This window comes from Pristiophorus japonicus, chromosome 8 (genome assembly GCF_044704955.1).
Source record: "Pristiophorus japonicus isolate sPriJap1 chromosome 8, sPriJap1.hap1, whole genome shotgun sequence".
In the NCBI taxonomy this organism is placed as follows: domain Eukaryota; kingdom Metazoa; phylum Chordata; class Chondrichthyes; family Pristiophoridae; genus Pristiophorus; species Pristiophorus japonicus.
In genome coordinates, this window is record NC_091984.1 from 70,708,300 (window position 1) to 70,716,888 (window position 8,589).

The following is an 8,589-nucleotide window of genomic DNA, read 5'->3' on the forward strand; positions in this document are numbered from 1 at the left end:
TGATTCAATTTCACACTTCTCTCTCTTGGTCTAAATCTATCATGATTTTCTTTCTGTCTTAATTGTTTTTCTTCTACTTACTGTGCCCAGTTTGGATTTAACTACGAGAACCTGTTTCATGACTGTCGTTTGAGAAACAACTCTGCTGGTGTTCTACCAGTAGTTGATGAGGAGTATTACGCTAAGTAATTAGAAAACTTGCTAGTTTGTGGTCCAATGACAATTGCCGTTTCTTTGGATTTAGATCCAACATTTGTTTGATGAGGGCAAATTTTACAATGTATACTGTGCGCTCTGCTGCACTATTTAATGGTGGTATGGTGGAACTTTGGTATGCTTCACACCGTTTCTGCTTGTGAACTGTGCAAATTCTTCTGTACAACATTGCAGACACAATTTCTTCTGGGAGGCTGTATGAAAAAAACAATCTTCACAATTTGTCTAAGTTTTATTTGTTGTTATTTTCTGCATCGGAAACACCTCTACCCATTTTGAATGGCTATCAATCACAATGAACAATTGGTGTCCTTCTAGCTCAGCAAAATCTATATGTAACCTTAGCTACACCCAGGGAAATCAATTCCATGGCTGTAATTTTACTGATGGTGGTTTCTTGCTTACTGATTGACATGTTGTACAGTGACTCACGATGTATTCTATATCTTTTTCTAGACCTGGCCACCACAAGTAACTCCGTGCAAAACTCTTGGTCAAGTACATTCCAAGGTGCTGGCCATGAAGATCTCTTAACAATAACTAGTCTTGCACACCACATGATACAATCTTTATCCACTGACAATTCATTCCTATGAACAAAGTATGGACGAATATCTTTCTCTGATACCTGGTTTGGCCATCCATTTGCTATGTAATCATACATCTTTGACATAACTAGGTCACGTTTGGTTGCTCTAACAATCTCTTCAGCTGTGACTGGCAGTTCATCAATGGCAGGGGAGTAGCCATGATCAAGAAGTTTGTTCTCCCAGGATGATGCTAGCCCTTTGCACTTCGGGTGTGCTGACGCCTGCGATGTCCCCAAATGCGGGATACTCGACTGCAAAATTTGTATGAAAAATAGAACACTTCTTCCCTATTGGGTGTAACTTGTGATGGAGATGGCAATCTGGACATAGCATCAACAGTACTGTGATCAGCTGATTGTCTGTACCCAAATCATATGTATATGCTGACAAATACAAACCCCATCTCTGTATTCGGGTTGCAGCTAAGGTTGGAACTGGGGACTTTGGATGGAGGATTGCTATCAGGGGCTTATGGTCAGTAACAATGGTAAACTTATAACCATACAGGTATTTGTGGAAATTCTTGAACCCAAAAACCAACGCCAAAGCTTCTCTTTCGATCTGCGCATAATTACGCACACTGGTACTGAGAATGCGTGAAACCAAAGCAATTGGTCTCTCCTCCCCACTAACTAGTCATTTAATTCATAGGTAGTCCCTTGAACGAGGATGACTTGCTTCCACAAGAGTTCACAGATGTTTCAATTGATGTTTCAGTCCTGAACTCCAATTGAGGGGATGGAAGATGCCTGTGCGTGGATTTTTTTAACGTGTGGTGACCGTTGCACATCAGCCACCACATGGGCTCGACAGAGTTAGGCCTTTATCCAGTGGCAAGGGTTAACCAGGACGACTGGAGACCTGCTCTGCTGCACAGACCTAGTGCGCACACATATCGCAGTGTGGGCAGGCCCGTGCTGCCTCTGGGCCCTCAGCTCTTCTGGGCCCCACTAACTAGTACATGAATGATCACTGCCCCAACTCCATATGGAGAGGGGTCACATGCTAGCTTGATCTCCTTCGATGCGCCATAGTAAACTAACATGGTACTCTCTACCAACTGTGTCACATTCTTCTCACTACTTCCAATGGATCTGTTTTTTCAACAGCTTGTTCAGTGGATGTAATACTGTAGCCAAATTTGGTAAGAACTTCCCATAGTAGTTCAAAAGACCCAAAAATGATTAAAGGTCAGTGACATTCTTGGGAGTGGATGCATTTCTGATAGCATCCAGCTTTCCCTTGGTGGAATGTAAACCATCTTTGTCTACTGTGCCCTAAGTACTCCACTGAGATTTGAAATAATTCACACTTGTGAGAAGTCACTCGTACTCTGCGGTTCTCTAGCCGCTTGAGCACTTAATTCAATATGTTATTACGGATTTGCCTGTTTGGTGCTGAAATGAGTATGTCATCTAAATAACATACTACCCCTTCAATGCCTTGCAAAATCTTAGAATACAGCGGGGCCGGAAGACATTTCAAATGGTAACCTATTAAATTGATATAGGCCTAGATCAGTATTTATAGTCAAGCATGACTTGGACTCCTCATTTAGTTTAAGTTGTAAGTTGGCATTTGTTAGATCTAACTTTGAGAAGATCTGGCCACCTGTCAGGGTTGTGAACAAATCTAAATTTGGCAAAGTATTGATAAGATTACCCTCTAGAACCTGGTTTACGGTTACTTTATAATCACCACACAACCTTACCATACCATTGGACTTAGGTACAACAACAATGGATGTTGCCCAATTACTTAGATCCATCAAATTTCCCCAGGAGTTGCCACACTTTTTTTGGAGCAAGTAGCTTTTTTTGGAGTAACTTAAAAATCGCAAATTTCCCCATTTAGCTTGCTCCATTGTAAGTCAGTTAGTTAGGTTTTTTTTTTAAGTTTAGTTTTATTTTCTCTAAAAGGGGCGTTACCAGCCACTTATGCCTCTTTTGGCCATAGAAGCAAATTTGGCCAGCTAAAGGTTACTCCAAACTAACTTAGGCCAATGTCTGTGGCCACTTTTTTAGGCACAGAAAAATCTTATCTACATTGAAGAAATCAGCACAGGTAGCCAGAGATAGGGGGGAAGTGAGTTAGAGGATTCTAAAGCACTTAACACCTTCACAGCATCAGCACAACATCACAACATCTTCAGCACAACATCTTCACAACATCATCAAAAATAAAGGAAAGACACTTTCAGCTACTGAAAATAGAGTAGTCCTGCCTTGCCGACTGCAGAACACACCGGCTAGGGGCGACAGGCACGCATGACTGTAGGGGTGAGGGATGTTTTTCTTTACAGTTGTTCCTAAATGTTGTGTGGTGATAATGCAACATGATTCAGTTTTAATACAAAATGTCTTTTATTGGAAAGTTTACAATGCACTTCCACAACAACAAGAACAACAGCAAAGAAAGGCTGCACCCATCTCTCACCCACATATCGGGGAATGTGCACTTCCTCATAGGGGTGGTAATGGTGGTGGGGGTGGGTTGGGGGTCCGGCTTAGGTCTCAACAGAGGCTGGTGCAGGGATTGCAGTGGCCACGAGTGATCGGGTAAGGGCATTGGTCTCCTCACCCAATGACATAACCTGATGTACATCTGCTGAAGGCTACATCTCAGGAGAGACTGGTCGGCTTCTCCTTCCCCTCGCCATGGGTCTGCCTAGTGGCACCCCTCCAGTGCAAGGCACAGTCTGGGACGGTGGGGCCCTGGGTATTCCAACCTGCATTTCAGCACTGCCACTGGGACCCGCAACCTCGGAAGGTATGAAACCAAGGAATTTCGTGGCAGAGCTCATGGAGGTGTCTGGCAAAGTGATGCCCTGTACCATGGACTGATCCATATCACAATCAGCATTCTCCCGTGAACACAGATCCATGGACCCCTCCTCCCCCCGCCCGCCTTGGTCTGGAGCGGATGCATCTGGATCTTCTTGTTGATCTTCAGGATGTTCAGGATATCCTTCTTGTTCTGCAAAATACAACAGATCAGTCAAATGGTTAGCAGCACAGGAGGGGGCTGGATGGGTGGAATGAGTAGTCTCACGCATAGCAGGCCAGTCAGCAGGTTGATTTGAAGGGCGACGATGCATTTTCACGCCCGCGTATGGGCCCAGCTTGTGCAGAGCTGATTCTTTTTCTGTTGGTGCGACTCAGCAAGGCAGCGACAACTCTGTTCCAGTGGTGATAGTTGGTGCAGATTTGGTGGCCCTCCTCCTGTTCTAATTCTTTCCCTTTTGTTGTGGGCCAATTTCTTCTGCAAAGATGAAAATATAATTTTTGACACATGGTGAGCTTCTGATGGGTGGGACATATACAGATGGTCACAGTAACAATTGCAATTCCAGTTAAAAATCAAGATAATACTTACACTCACTACGTGACCAACGTCCTGCCATTTCTTTTTACACTGGCTTCCAGTTCTTGTGGTATTCATCCCTGCGGAAAATTCTTCTGCAACCAGGTTCCAGCGTCTCCTCATTTCTTTGGGTGTAACTATTGTGGGACCACTCTTACTGATATCCAGCTCCTGCCATCTGTCCTCAATGACAGTGACTAGTTTCACCACCTTCTCATGTAAGAAGTTCTTCGTCCTTGTTGCACGCTCTTGCGTCATTGGTGTATTGGATTTACACTCAGGTGATCTTGAAAATACACAGTTCTCACCTTTCATGCTCCTATGCAGCACTCTTTTCCACTCCCTCAGCCACCCAAAAATCACAATTCACATCTTACCTTCTAATATGGCCCACTGCCAATGCTGCTGAGGCACTGAGGATGCTCTCCCTTTAAATGGCCAGGTTCCTGCCGCATTGCGCATGTGCGCAAGCTTTAACGCGCAGTGCGCATGCGCATCACGCGCAAACGGTCATGCGTCCCCCTGCCAGCACTTGAGGACACGCTGGGCCCAAGCCCCCCCCCCCCCCCATGCCAGCTGCGCTGAGCAAGCGCGGCCCAAGCTCCGCCCCCGCAGGTTTCTCAGCGCCACGCCACGGGACCACAGGGATCCAGGAGTGGCCAAATTATCCTGGTAAGCTTTCGGTGCGCTTTATCCCCCACAAAGTTGGTATTCCATGGTTAACTACGCCACTCTAAGTGGCTGTGGAAATTTGGGCCCAATGTTCTCAGTTTCAAGTTTTTTGGGTTCTTGCTCAACTTTCTCCTTGAGTGCGTATGGTATGGGGCGTGGCTTGCAGTAAACTGGTCTAGCGTCCTTCTGTACTCTGACACTCACCTTGAAGCCTTGGATCGGACTGCCTGTTTCACGGAACATCTTCGGATCATCATCATCATAGGCAGTCCCTCGAAATCGAGGAAGTATTGCTTCCACTCCAGAAGTGAGTTCTCATGTGACTGTACAGTCCAATATGGGAATTGCAGTCTCTGTCACAGGTGGGACAGACAGTCGTTGAAAGAAAGGGTAGGTGGGGAGTCTGGTTTGCCGCACGCCCCTTCCGCTGCCTGCGCTTGTTTTCCGCATACTCTCGGCGATGAGACTCGAGATGCTCAGCGCCCTCCAAGATGCTCTTCCTCCACTTAGGGCGGTCTTGGGCCAGGAATTCCCAGGTGCTGCTGGGGATGTTGCACTTTATCACGGAGGCTTTGAGGGTGTCCTTGAAATGTTTCCTCTGCCCACCTGGGGCTCGCTTGCCGTGTAGGAGTTCCGAGTAGAGCGCTTGCTTTGGGAGTCTCATGTCAGGCATATGGACGATGTGGCCCATGCAACGGAGCTGGTCGAGTGTGGTTAGTGCTTTGATGCTGGGATGTTGGCCTGATTGAGAACACTAACGTTAGTTCTCCTATCCTCCAAGTGGATTTGCAGGATCTTGAAGAGGCAGCACTGGTGATACTTCTCCAGTGCTTCTCCAGGCATACGAAAGCATGGGCCTTGCATTAAACATCTGTAAGACAAAGTTTCCTCCACCAACCTGACCCCGCCACAAAGCACTGCCCCCCAATCATCAAAATCCACGGCGCGGCCTTGGACAACGTAGACCATTTTCCATACCTCGGGAGCCTACTATCAGCAAGGGCAGACATCGAGGACGAGGTCCAACACTGCCTCCAGTGCAGCCTTCGGTTGCCTGAGGAAGAGAGTGTTTGAAGACCAGGACCTCAAAGCTTATGGTCTACAGGGCGGTAATGATACCCGCCCTCCTGTATGGCTCAGAGACATGGACCATACCTTTTGATATTGTTCCGTGACATCATCCTTCGACAAAAATCTTGTTTCAACACAAAATATCTCATTCCAATCCAGCTTCAGTGATCCCAACCAATTTCTACCTATTAAGGCAGGTTTTTGTCCTGCCACGACTAAGAGAAACAAGCTCTGAAACTGATCCTTGTATTTCACCGGTGTGGTGATACGTCCTACTGCAGGAATTTGGTCTCCTGAGTAGCTTTGCAGCTTTATTTTTGACTTCTCCAGTGGAAAATCACTCAACTTGTTGAGATATAGCGATTCCGGTAATATGCTCACGGATGCACCAGTGTCGATTTCCATGGGTATCCTGGTTCCTGCAATGTCGACTTGGATGACGATACTTCACGAATCATTGTTAGATACCCTTGTGCTCCTGATGACGTGCATCTCCAGATCCTCCTCGTCATGTTGCTTCTCTTCAATGCTGTGTAGTGTCTGGCAATTTCTATTTATAGCCTTGAACATCGGTTTATTCTTCAGTCGGCATACCTTTGCAAGATGCCCAGTTTTCTTGCAGAAGAAATACTCTACCTTCACATTTGGACAACTTTGATCAATGTGTTGTCCCAGGCACCGATAGCACGACTTCAATTCATTGTTACCAGCTGCTGAGGCCTTGGAGCCCAACTGCCTTTTACTTTTAACCTGCAGATGATTCACCTGGGTTGTCTGATGACTGGAAATCGCACAAAATTCTCGGGAATATTGGTCAGCCATATCCATCGACATAACTGTCTGACCAGCTAAATCAAAAGTCAAGTTAGGGGTTGTCAACACCTTTCTTCTGATTGCTTCATTTTTCATTCCACAAACAAAGCGGTCCCACAATGCTCGGTCCTGAAAGTTTCCAAAATGACAGTGAATAGATAGCTTTTTTAAAGCTACAATGTACTCACTGATACACTTATCATTTAACAGACCTTGTATTCCAAAATGATAACTTTCAGCAATTTCCAGGGGCTCAGGACTGTAGTGATGGTCTAACTTGATTAGAATCTCAGTCAGTGGCTTGTCCTTTGGCTTGACAGGAACAAGCAAATTTTTCAGGGTTTCATACACCTCGAGGCCTGCTTCAGTCAGGAAAATAGCTCATTTTCTTTCTAACACCACCCGGTTACGGTTTTCATCAGCGGGGACTTCGACGATACTCTTCGTGGTGAAAAACATTTCTAGCCGCTCCACATACGCTCTGAAAGTCTCTCGGTTGCAATGGAACTCACCCAAGCTCCCTATTATTCCCAAAGGTGTAGCCATCTGGACTCTTTAGTTCAAACAAGTGTGCTTGTAATTTACTTTGTATTTTTAGCTGTTCTGCAAAACAAATAATCTCTCAATATCTCTCTTCTATTTGGCAACAACATCCACCAACAAAAATTTCGGCTAGGGAATCCAGAAATCCCATCCTCGTCAGCCAATGTGATATATTCTTTACAACATCATAAACACACAGACTATAAGATGGCTCTACCGAAATCTTGTGAGGTAACCTGGTCACATGATCCTTTTTTTATTATACATCAGCAGCTGCATTACCACAGTAGTCCACCAGGTCAAGCAGTAGTCCACTAGGTGGAGCTATATTACATATACCAATGGATGTTGGATGATTCAAGTGACCATGGGGTCCGAGACATGATGGCACGGGGTATGGCTGACGTGGCTATGGTAGGCCTGCAGACTGTCATCTCGTCAGTGTCTGGTGGCATCAATTAGCTCTGTGGTGTGCTGCAGTTGCAGTCTGCCCTGATGCAGAGCCAACTTGAATCCATGCAGGCACTGACTGCTGCTATCGTGTCTGGGGCCTCGTCAGTTGGCGAACACGGCAGGAATCTGTGCTCAGCCAGATAACTCCAGATGCTGAGGCTCTGCCTGGGGGGAGTAGCAGTGTGTCGGGCCTGTTGGATCGTGATGTCCTCTCTCAGAACTACATCATTCCACTCTTGCCCCGCCGCTCTCTTCAACCCATCCACCACAGAATGCTGCCACCCATGCTGACATGATGCAGTCCACAGCCAGGCCTTCCAGGGCCCAAGCTGGTGCGGAACATCCTGCTAGGCCATCAAGTGTGGCAGCGGCACCAACACAGTGGCCTTCTACCAGCCTTGCTGCAGGCACTGAGACCCCATTGAGGAGGAGCATTAGGTTTGGCAGGGGGGAGAAAGGAAGGGGTGGGAAAGCACTGAGAAAGAGCCAGTAAATATATGTGTGCTAGTGGCCAGAAATGGTGACCTTGCTCGAATGTGAACTCATGTAAATTGTTGCAATTGGATGAGGCAATAAAGAATTGTGTGATGCTGGCCAGAGATGCTGTCCTTGTTCCATGATGAAGTAATGTGAGCAGTTGCATGTGGATGTGGGTGATAATGTTTCAAGTGGACTGGTTTGCTGTGGATGATGGCGTCCATTAGTACTTCTTTACAGCACACTTTGGTATTTTCTGTAAATAAAAATGTGTTTAATTTATCACAGTCTTGTCTTGCCATTTATATGCACGGAGGGTGGGGCACGATGTCTACATCAGATGACCAGGTGAATAGGCTGACCAGGTGAGGCGGAGCCCGCAATGCCACAT

General features: G+C 46.2%; 1 non-coding gene across 1 annotated transcript; it reads left to right on the forward strand.

The window, feature by feature from the left end:
* The first annotated feature begins 939 nt into the window (after positions 1-939).
* LOC139269857 (U1 spliceosomal RNA) lies at positions 940-1,099 on the forward strand. Its single transcript, XR_011594348.1, has one exon. It is a non-coding gene; the product is annotated as a U1 spliceosomal RNA (small nuclear RNA).
* Positions 1,100-8,589: the final 7,490 nt, after the last annotated feature.